This window comes from Pisolithus orientalis, assembly GCF_024613125.1.
Source record: "Pisolithus orientalis strain OTSU chromosome Unknown F5J12scaffold_4, whole genome shotgun sequence".
Taxonomy (NCBI): domain Eukaryota; kingdom Fungi; phylum Basidiomycota; class Agaricomycetes; order Boletales; family Pisolithaceae; genus Pisolithus; species Pisolithus orientalis.
The window spans coordinates 131,812-144,364 of NW_026260785.1; positions in this window are offsets into that span (position 1 = coordinate 131,812).

Genomic DNA, 12,553 nt, shown 5'->3' on the forward strand with positions numbered 1-12,553 from the left:
TGGGCATGCAAGGAACAGTGAGGTGGGTATATGAATTCCTGGGAAGCAGTTATGTGATGGAGAGAGAGAATCTGAAGTGAAAGGGAAGTGGGATAAGGTGCATAGGGTTGGAGGTCACAGGGGACATGAAGATCACCGGAGACACTGTAGACTCAATGTACATGCTTAGACTCTGGGAACTCTTGAACTTGTGAAACACACACAGATAGTGACTCTAAAGGTGGTTGTGCATTTCTGACATTATGGTGGGATTATATAGTACAAGGGACATAGGTATGAGTTGGAGTAAGGTGGAGTGGAAAAACTAAAAGAGCAGAAAATAAAGGAAAGAATGACAGACACCAGTGAAATACAGATGCATGTGAAATCATCCAGCAAGTGGTAAATGAGAGCAAAACAGGCCAAAAGGGGTATCTTCCAACAGAATGAGGGTACATGTACAGGCAAAAGGTGGAGCTGGCAGCAGGGTGGAAGCATAGGAGAGCAAAGCATACTGACATGAAGTCTGGCTTGCAGAACTTGGGGTAACTGGGGTAATTGGAGTTTTTAGAGGTGACTGACATGGATGAGTGGTGACATGGCTGGGTGGCAGCTCAGCTGCTAAATTCCAGATGACTCTGGGTGAATGTGGAATTTCCAGATCAGCTTATTGATGACCAGGTGACATCCTGAAGGCTGGGAGAAACTCCAAAGGTGCCAGGGGTTGGGAGGAAACATGAGGATACAAGCAGGAAGAATTCCGAAAGCATCTGAAGGCATAGAGTGACAGGGGTTTGTTGTAGAGGCCAGCAGAATTTAGTGACAGATTCCTGTTTCAGCCTCAGGGATTATACAGCTCCCTACACCAGTTATGAGGGAACTGATGAAGAAACCACCTGGGTACTAGCAATGGAGTTAGACAATACCTCAGAACTTGTTCAAGAATATCATGACCAGTACCCAGACAAACTCAGTCCTTTCAAGATATAACCTAGAGCCAGTCTCAAGTTTCTTTTCTTCTTATCTGTCTCACTTATCTCATGATTACCATGCCTTGATTTCCCTTACTTTTCTTTTATTTGTTTTCTCTCATACCTTAGAACTGGAACCAGGCATTGGCATTCACAAGCATATAGAAAAACAACACTATTCTACATGCACAACATCTGACTTGGGACCCAGCTGAACTGGCACCAGTCTGATCACCTGACTCAGACTGGGACCAGCCTTCCTCTTCCTCCTCCCTCAGCCCCTCCAGCTCCTCTTCAAGCCCCTTGACATCCCTGTCTTCCTCATTGGTGGTATCCTGGTCCAAAGGCACATTCAGCACAAGGAACTCGAAGTGTTCCTCAATGTAGGTCTCATACAACTGGGTGAACCAGTAGAAGTTCCTTGAAACTTCTTTTTGGGCCACTGCCAGACCAGCCACATTGTCTGTGATGTGCTTGACCATCTTGATCAAGCACTCCATCTGAGTGCCAGTGATTTGACTGGTCTCAACCTCTTCACTGGTTGTCTTCATTGCACTGGTCTTCTTTGTCAATGGCCCCTCACCCATGTCTTCCTCCTTGTCACCTGCACCCTCAAGTACCTTGGCAGATGGGTGCCTCAACCTCTTCTTCTTCTTGCTGGTACAGGGGGATGTCATGTCTGCCTTTCTTTTCCCCTTGTCCATGGCTGGACCAGCACCTGGACCAGTCTCACCCTTGACCAACCACCAGCAGCACTCCTTGAGTTCATTGCACCAGTTGCACACCATGTGCCTCTTCTTGCTGTCAGTGCTGCACAGACAGGGCATGATGGCCTGGGCACAGCAAAGGCAGTTGGTAGAGTGTTAGTCAAAAGACACTGGTAATAATCATAACAACACTCACTGAGGGCTCATCACCTTGACATTTGACCTGGCCCCAGTTGCACTACCCACCAGGGCATCTGCTCACCAGCTCTCAGCCACCTTTCTGTCCTCTTCAGCCTTCCATGCAGCCTCTACCCTCTGCACCTCAGCCTCTGCACATGCCTTTTCTTCCTTGAGCCAGGCCTGCTCTTGTCTCTCCACCTCCAACTGGGCTTCTTCAGCCAACCAGGCATCTTCTCGCACCTTCACCTAGTGCCTCTTATGCTCAGCCAACTTGCCCCAGATCACTTGGTCATTGTTGCTGCTGCCTACCTGCAGCTCTTCACTTGTTTCCCAGGTCAGGTCAGGCAGAAGGTCTTGGTCATAGGGGGTTCTGGACCAGTGAATAGACATGTTGTAGTGGGGAACCAAACCTGAGGTGGACTGGTCTTAAGTCCACTGGATTTCAAGGTCAGACACAAAAATTTTGTTCTCAGCATTGTCCTCATTGGAACCTCATGGGCTTGGCTCCAAGAGGGGGATACTGTGATGACCATGTCTAGACTACCATAGACTGGCTCTACCCTGGTCTCAACTGGTCTCATCCAACCCTTGCCCCAGTCCCAGCCTTAACCCTTCAACCCAGAAATGTATTAGCTTGTGAGGCACTGCAAGGCAGTGCCCAATCAAGTTGTTTGCTCAGTTGGTACTGGACCAGTGTAATACCTGGCCCAGCCACTAGTCCTGCCCTGGTTCCTGGTAATCCTTTGTTCATACCTTTGCTTGATAATATTCTTTGCAACAACTTACTTACCAATCTGTTTACCAATCATTGCTGTACCAGTGCTATGTTACACTTACTTTACCTTTAGTATTTAAGCCATAGGAAAATCTGTTTAGCCTCAGTCTGAAATCAATCAAGTCTCATCTAACCTGGTCTTCTCTGTTCTCTGTCTTCTGCCTCTTGACCAGACTGCAGCCCATGCAAGGGAATAGCACTGCACCTTCAGTTGCTAAGTCCAATAGTCCAACACCTCTTGTACCTTTGTCTCCCCTCTGACCCCCAACCAGACTCCAGACCAGCTTTGGACCAGTGACAAACTGGACTTAACAGACACCACCTTCAGTGAAAGAACTCTGGCACTGTAGGAGTAGCTGGGCCATTGCACAAATGAGTCAAATCAACCACAACCCTGAAGGTGGCTCCAGTGAGACCTGTAACAGAACCCCCCAAGAAGCTTACATTGAAGATTCTGCCTCAGAAGGTTGTTCCTCCTCACCAACCAGACCCTACACCCACACCCACACCCACACCAAACCCAACACTGTCACTGTCCCCACTCATTCCCTCCCTAGCACCTCTCCCATGTGATCCCTCAGTATTTCCCCCTCTCTTCTTCCCTGACTCCACTCCAGCACCCTGCCTCTCAGTCAAGCCCTCACCAGCACCAGATGATGAGTCTCAAGCCATTGCTGAAGGTGGATTTTCTGCAGTGCCAACCAGCTTGCTAGGCGAGCACACAAACAACAAAATGCTAGAGCAGGACAACATCCCAGCAACTACTGAAATCCCACAGGCCATATATCCTTGTGGTCAAGTACCAGCCAGAATCATTGAGCAAATATGAGTCTTGGAGGCTAGGGCTGAAGATGAGGAGTTTGAACCAGGCGAGGTCCAGAGGATCCTCAGGCTGCTGGGGAAGCACTTGGATTTCCAGATTGCAGGTGCATGGGGGAGACACAAGGAACTCCAAAAGCTGAAGGATGAACTCCAGGACCTGTAAACACCACTTTTATGTCTGCAGAATTTTGTACTTGTACTTGTATGTTCCAAAATTTTAGAGCTTCTTTGAGTGTTGGTATTAGTACTACAGTAAGTGAAGAAAAAAAGAACAGGATCTTTGAACAAAAGAGTGTCAAGGAATTTTTTTTGACTCCATTTCTTGTGAGTGGCATGGTTTTTATATGAGATGAAATGGGTATCAATAAAAGAGAGAGTGGAGAAAGGAGAGAAATAAAGTAAGGAGAAGGACAGGCTACTCATCTGACTCATCCATGTTAAGTACAGGTTAACCCTCAGGTGACCAGGCTTCAAGACCAGGTGACAGGGGCTAAGTCTGGTTGACTAGAGTCAAGGCCAGGGGACAGGGGCCAAGTCCTGTTGGACTGGAGTTAAGGCTGGAGGTCAGGGGTTAAGTCCAGAAGTCTGGACTTAAGACTGGGAGCATGGGAATAAGGCCAGTAGCATGGGAAACTGACTGGTCTTGGAGTGTGCACAGGGGGAAGCTGGTCTGGGGTTGGATCTACCTCCCTTGGTCTCAGCTTATGTGCTGTACCCTTATGCAAGCTGGGGAGAGGTCCAGGACAGGGGCTGGGGATAGCTTAAGGCTTGGCCTTAGCTGTAGAATAGACATGAGGGGTATTACAGACTTGGGGGTAATACTTAGTTGATATTCTGACTGAGGTGCTACAAAGTATTTACAGAGGTTAAATACATGAGGCCAGTCCAGGGTAATGAAAATGAAGCTGGACTTGTCAATAAGCTATTAGCAAGAGGATTAGCAAGAGAGGACAGCCATAGAGGCTGTGCCAAGACTAATAGTAAAAGTCCAGGTGACCAGCATAACCAGAGTCAGACACAAGATTTTTACAGTAAGCAAAGTTAGATAAGAGGACTAAGCTAAATATAGTACAAACAATGGAAAACAGACCAGAGTTATGCCTGGGTGACCTGGACATGGACCTGGGAGGACTGGGGGGAGCAGCATAAGGCTGGGAGGCTGGAGTGGACTGGAGATAGGGGTAAAACACCACACTTGAGTTATCTAGGCCTGAGTTGGGTTATTTAGGACCAGAGTTAGGTTTTCTAGGCCAGACTAGGACTGGACTTGACTGGAGATAGGGGCTAGGGGGTCCAGACTGGACTGGGCATGAGTCCAAGAGTCATGGATATGACAGTCCAACAGGACACCAGCAAGCATGGGTCTGGGAACAAATCATCTTTGAGGTGACCCAGGTCTTGTGCAGAAATGCTGGTCAGCTGGGTGACTTCAATATGAGCATTATTCTGTGGGAAATAGGGGTATAGATGAACAGCAGCAAAGTAGAATTTCAAGACAGCACCATCTAATTTTGCAAGCATGTATGAGCCACCTTTAGTGCATTGGACAATGATCACTGGTCCCAGGTAGTGTGGTTTGGTTTTCCAGTCAAGTTCTAGTTCAATGTGGGAATTCCAAACAAGGATGAGTGACCCTGGTTCAAAGTCAAAGTCTTTGATGGTATGCATGAAACAAGCAAGGTGTTTGGGGTGTTTCTGGAGCTGGTGAGTACAATGAGCAGTGAGATCAGTGGTCAAATAAAATTCCACCTTGAAAGGGGCCAAGAACATCACTTCAACCAGATCAAAAGGGAGTCTGGCTTTGACACTGTGAGCCATATAGGACAGAGAAAACCCAGTTGCCTTATGGACCATAACCCTTTCTGCCCAAAATACTGCAGGGGTGACTTCTGACCACTTTGATGCCTCCCCACCACAACTCTTCACCAGCACCTCTCTTACATCAAAATGCTGCCATTCAACAACTCTGTTAGCCTGTGAGTTATAAGGGGAGATGTGTATGTGATAGATTCTGAAGGTCTTGGAGAGCCAGTCAAGGCCAAAGAGATATGGTCCCCCATTATCTGTGACAATTTCCACAACAGCACCCTAATGGCACAAAATCTGTTCAAAGATGAATTTTCCAATGGACTTGTCTGTCTCTGCATGAAGCATAGCCCATTTGTGTTAACTGTGAACTGCAAGCTTGGGTGACATAGTGAAAGCTGTTTGACTTTGGTATTAAGAACATGTCCATGTATGTGTCAAGTTTGGGCCTACTCTGACCAACTCTGACCCTAGACAAAGTCTGGGGAGAGGCTTGGAAGCAAGTCTGACACAGAAGGGACAGAACTCCAACCAACAAAGTGTCAGCAGGGATGAAGTCCACCAAGACAGAGGCAGAGCAGAGTGAGGGCATTGTGTTTAGCTTGTGCACTACCCCCTTGCATGATCTCAGCCCTTGTATTTCAGAGGTAGAGACCAGACAGATTGTCAGAGGTAACTCTGATAGACAGAAGATGGAGAAGAGGGAGTAGGAGCTAAGTTGATATTCATACTGAAGAACAGTGGAGTATGGTACATGCTTTTATACTACTGCAGAGGTACAGTAACCAGAATTGGAACTGACATATGGAGACTCATAAATTTTCAAGTAAAAACTTCCTAGACAATGAATGAAGGGAAGACAGAGGACATATGATGGGTAACATAGAACATCCCAAAAAGGAAACAGTCCAGGTGCTGGACCATGCAGTGCACACACTGTGGAGTACCTGACTACATGCTGTCAGGGGGCAGTCAGAAGGGAGGCCACATGACCACTCAGAGAATGGTCCACTCAGTCTGACAGTAGACCAACACAAGTCCAACAGCAGTCAGAGTGGAGGAGGTTCATAACTGACAGAGGATGGGTGGAGTTGGTGTGGAATGAGTGAATGACTGGTGGAGAAGGATACAGAGTGAGTGAGGACTTGGGATAAACACACAGTCATGACAGTATGCCTTATAGAATAGGGTTTTGGGAATGGAGACAACCAGTGGAATATGTATGTGATCCAGATGGTGGATCTGGCATTCATGGCATGATTTAACATACCAGTGGATGTCCTGCTCTGGCATGGGCAACCAAAACTGAGTCAGCATATGCATGCATGTTGAGAAGATACCCTTGTGCCCCAGCTTGTTGTGAGCCTGGCAGAGAATTCCAAGGTGTTTGTGTGGGGGTACACTAGCTGATGCCATCCCTGGGGCTCCTTCCTCCACAGGTCCCCTCCTTTCATGAAATACTGAGTCACAAGATGCACTAGGCTCTCCAACTCCCCCTCTTCCTCCTCAAAAGTCAGGCTGGCACTGTATGCCTCTTTCTCTTTTTCTTTTCAAGTCTTAATTAAAATGCAGGAGAGTATGTAAGTACACCCTATGTCACACTATACTAGCCAGACATGAAGGTCCAAGGAGGCTAATGGGGGGGGGGCAACTAACACAGGATCAATCTACACTGCCTGACACCACAAGGGCAGACAGACAAGGACTGGAACCAGTGAATGCTGTGGGCAGAGGTGAGGTTAGAGAAAATCAGGGTGGGGAGGTGATGCCAGGGGCTGTCTACTGAGGGGCCATGGCCCAGCTAAGTAGTAGTAGGGAGTTGAGGGAAAGGGGGGATGCTTCCAGTCAGGGCATATACCATGGCAACAACAGCACCAGAGGGGGCCTCTTTCAACATGATTAAGTTTCCATTGGAGTCAAAACTGACATGGACAGAGCCCCACCTCTCAAACATCACAGAGACCACCCAGTACATGTCCTCAGGAAGTGACCTGGTGTAGATAGGAACCATGGAGGAGTCAATGTGGCAGAGTAACACTGGGCAGAACTCATTGTCTACTATGGGTTGCAACCAAGTGTGATCTGGGTGGGCTGTGCACTCCTGCATGGTAGATAGTGATAATGAGGAGGGGGGGAAGGGGGAATGGGGGGCATGGCCATGGGGGCAGTGCCTGGAGACTGCAGGGTTTGATGGGACACCTCATGGGCTTTACAGAAGGCTTTGAACTTGGCTCAAAGGGCTGCTGTCACACACCAAAGGTGTTTGGTGATGTGAACATGGATACTGCTGATGAATGGAGATGAAGCCTATGACCCTCATGCAAAGAATGACAGCCAGGAACATTGGCAGTCATCTGTCATACAAGAATGAGTCATCAATTCCAAAGAAAAAGGAAGGAAGCAAGTTAAGTGCCAATAAAAATTCTTAAGTGCCCATGTATGGCATTTTGGTTTTCAACATATCTCCACCAATTCTGAAGATACTGACACTATTCTCACACTTGCTTATAGTACTCAGCCATGCAATCCTACCTTCCAAAGGTTGAATGGATCTACACACTCCACACATTTCTACAGCACTCCCTCCAAAAGACACTCATTTTGCTAATTCCTCTGATATGGCCACCTCTACATCAATCATTTTACTTGTCCCCTTTGCTAGGGACCATGGCTAATGTATATCTACCAGGAATTCCTACCAGCTTCCATCCTGAAGCATCCTGGTACATCCCATCCTTGTCTGCCCCCCCTCAGCCCATCCAGCTTGGACAGCACATTCGTTTTGTCAGTATGACCTCTAGGAGGATGATCTTTGGTTGCCTCAGGTCTGTCATTCACTTAGAAAGGTCTTATGTAGTCATTTCAGTCTCTCCAGTCCAAGAAGCATATGGATCCTTCCTCCCTGCTCCCTGCAATGTCTTCATACCAATCTCATCCATCATTCTTCCAAAATTGCTACAGCTACAGTATAATCTACTGTTCTCCACTCTTCCTGATTGTATCCATGATGAGTGTGATGCACATCTTGCCTCCTTATTGCAAGATACAGCAGAAGATGCTTTCATGAAGTTTTTATTTGCTTCACTGAGAGGACAGTTTGGGGGGGAAGGTTGTGATCCCCTATGCTCCTGTCACACCACAGACCCCCAAAGCTTGACCCCTGTTGACATTGGACTCACCCTGTCTGCTTTTGGATGTACTGTATTGGCATCAGATCAGTGCTGCCTCTCTGTCATCCCACCTTGGCCTAGAAGCAATCTCTTCAAGATGTGACATGCACAGCCTCCCCCTAATGTGATTCCAGTGCACTTTCCCAGTTTCTGACATTACTTGACTCATACTTTGACATTCTGACTGTCCTTGACTCACCTATTGCCAATACTTAACAATCTTTTGACTTTGCCTACTGATTCTTCACTTTTTGGCTTACTCATCCTTACCAATGCTCACAATGCTTTCTAAGACAATTACCCACTGCTTACATTCCTTACTGATCTGTTACCAATCACTTACCAAGTGTTTGCACTTTGTTTTCCATAGGCAATGCTCTTGTACTGTATATAAATCACTGTACTTAGATAGCTAAAAAAAAAGACATCAGAGAGCCCCTCTTGCTGGTAATTCATCATTCTTCAGTAATTCATTCATCAGTTTCAATAGTTGAGACTTTATTAAGGGTCTAACTATCATTTATTTTGCTTATCATTGTCTATCATCAATATACTTCACTCCAAGTCCTCCCTGAGCTCAGTGCAGCTCAGAATATTGAATTAAGTCATTATCCATCCTTCTGTAGGCTGATAGCAGTCTACCCTATCACTTCCTCTCACATTCCTGCTCCTTCTTTGTCAGGAGCACCCCCAACCCTCAGCACTTGTCTTTGAGTGTTGTAGCTCACAAAAACCCTCCCAAAGAAAAGGTTCTACCATCTGGGTACTGCATAGGCACACCACCACTTGCCTTCATTGTCTTTTGTGTTGGTTTTGGTTGGTTTTCACCACTGAACCACACTTTCACTCACACTACTATCTCACCATGGAGCTCTGCTACCTCTTCCAAGGGTTCTGATGAAGGGGGGGGATCCCTCTGCCAGGACAGGGCTTTGACAGTGATCTGGAGGGGGGATGGGGTTTGTTGAGGACCTGCTGAGCACATAGGTGCACTAGCATGTTGTTTTGATAGAACTTCACATATTCAAGGTGCACCCACCCAGTCTCTGGCACCAGGGCCAGCCTTTATGGTCCATGACCATGTGGGGGGTGGGCAGCAAGGTGATGAAGTACTGCATGAGGGACAGCTGGCAGTGTGAACCAGGACTTGAAGGTACCCTTGGGGAAAGCATGAAAGCACCTCCCCACCTCAGTGAGGAGGATGGCACAGGGGGCCAGTGACAAGCACTGGTGTTTGGTAGCAGTGTGGGCTCTCCCATGGGGGAAGATGGTGGTTACTGATCAAGAGGCATTGGCACTGTATGCTTGTGTCCTGGAACATGTACAAGCTCAAAATCAAATAGAAGAATTCTGGTGATCCAATGGTTTATGGTCATGTTAGGCTGTAAGTCAGGATTGTTAATCATCCCTTTGATGTACCATGCATCCACTTTGACAACTAAATTCTGCATGCCAAAGATATGAAGTCTGATGTCATGCAAGGCACAGAAAAGTCCAAATGGCTTGAGCTTTGCTTGGCTATAGCAGAATTCACAATCATTGAGGGTAATTGAGACAAACCTAGCAAGGCAGCATTTTCCATCTTCCCCCTCTTGCATGAGGAGGTACCCAATAGTGATGTTAGAAGTGTTGACTGCTAAGATGACATTCCTTTTGGAATTATAGTTGATAGTTCACAATGCAGGGGATGAGACAATTGCCTGGAGAAGGTACTCCATCACTTCCCTATGTTTTTCACAGAATTCAAAGGGAGTGTCTTTCTTGGTCAGCTTGACAAGGGGACATACATGTTTGGTGAAGTCTTTGATGAAGATCCTGCAGTATGAGCAGAGACCTAAAAATCCCTGCACTTCAGTAATATTTGTGCAGTAAGGCCAATCTTTAATCTTTTGGACTTTAGCTTTGTCTGGAATTCTGCCCTTGAATGACACCTTGTTCCCAACCACTATGATAGACAGCACAGAAATGATGCATTTCTTTGCTGAAATGGTGGCTCCCATATGGTGCAGATGGTGTAAGACTCAGTTGACATTCTGCAGATGTTCCCATATGAAGTGTCTAATCCTGGAATTCCGTGGGATTGTCTCATAGGTGCCATTGGGATTTTGGTAATGGGATTTGGGGCCTTTGATAGGACAGTCATTGATAAATGGAATGGTGTGGAGTGAGTTAGGACCTAGGATGAATGCATGGTCATGACAGACCTGCAGACTAGCAACATGCTTAATGACAGTATCTTTGGTTCCTTCAGAACACTTCATGATGGCCAGAATGCAACTCACACAAAGGACCAGCATACAAGACATGCCCCCAAAAATTCTTCTCATGATCTGTACTTTCCTGCCTCTTGACCTATCTTTGGACATTTCCAAAACTGATGCACACATTTATTATCCCACATATTGACCCACCCAACTATTGACACCTTGCAGGAGGATGGCTGATAGCAGTGAATCACTTGGTTAGATACTATTATGACCTGCATGAACAACCAAAACTGCAGCCCAGCCTGTTCTTCTGTTCCCATCTCATAACCATTTTTTAAATTTTCTTTGCTGTGTGACTGCAACCAATGTTCACAGTGATTCCCCTACATTCCTCATCACTGAGATTCAATTTGGGCAGGTGGTGTGAAGAGTGTGTGTAGGCCTGGTTTTTCTTCCTTTATGAATGCTTGTGCCAATCTGAGATGACAGAAACATCCACAAAGTGTCTGCATCTGTAATGGGCCCCTTCATGGAACCATTGATGCACTATGACTTGCCCCAGAACTACCCAGGCATTGTAGATGTTGCAATCAGATCTTGTCTCATGATTTTGAAACCCAAAACCAATTATGCACACATACAACCAATGGTTTATGACTTAAAAGATCTATGACCTCGCTTGCAAACTTCTGCTAATAGCTGCTAAATATTTCCAGGTGGGGGGACATCCCTTTTTTCACAATGTTCTATGGCTCATTCTCTCTCTCTTGTTTTTTTTCATCCATAATACAGTATCCCAGCTTTTACCATGCAGAATATATTATGACCAAGTCCTACATTCTGATTTTCTACACTTTCACAAAACTGCACTACATGCTTGAAACTGTCATTCTCACATGCCCAACCACTCCTGTATTCACATCATGCATGATGACACATGTAAAGAATCCAGAACCACTTGGATCACACTAGTGAGAAAGAAAATCACTGACTGCCCAGCTGCAGATGCAGGACTGATATCCATCATTGGCAACATGCACAGATCCTACTCCATCCTGGAGGTAAAATGACCACCAATGCCATGTTCAAAGAGATCCTGCTTTGATGACATAGCTACTCAGAACTTAGCAAATTCATATGGCCAGTTCACACACTATCCTTAGCCCTCAGTGCAAGCCTCCAATACTACATATACATCTCTACTGCCAGAATGAGGCGAGGCATCACTTGTTAGTACTTAGTACAAGAAATATTGACTTTAGAAAGTTGGTTGTTGATTCTTACAAATTGCATGCTATTACTTGAGTCTTGCATACAATTACTTCTGTAATGAGTACTACTGCACTCTACACTCTACTGGACTAGGTACAGTGTGGTACATGCAGTGGGTGCTTGCAGTTGTGGGCTCCCTGTACATGCCCATCAGCCTATCCAGTTTCAGGTGCTTCTTCCATCAGACAACTAACCTCAGCATGGAAGTGGATGCCATGCAATGGATGTGGCTGATCCTTGCAGTTTGAGTCTCAGGCTCAAAGTTGTGAAGAGCAAATACTCAAGTACTTCAAAGTGTGAATCACCAGCTATCAATTCTTACATAAGCAGAAAAGGGTACTGTATTTTGAAGAGTAAATTGACTTTGGAAGTCAGTTGTCAAATATTACATAAGCAGAAAAATCGCACACTCAGAAGTCATCCACTGCACTCTACACTCTACACTCTACTGGACTAGGTATGGCATGGTACATGCAGTGGGTGCCTGCAGTTGTGGGCTCCCCATGCATGCCCATTGACCTATGCAGTTTTGGGTGCTCCTTCCATCAGACAACTAACCTCAGCATGGAAGTGGATGCCATACACTGGATGTGGCCGATCCTTGCAATTCAAGTCTTGGGCTCAGATTCCATGCGAGGTCATGGTTTGGGCTCAGAGTGAGCAC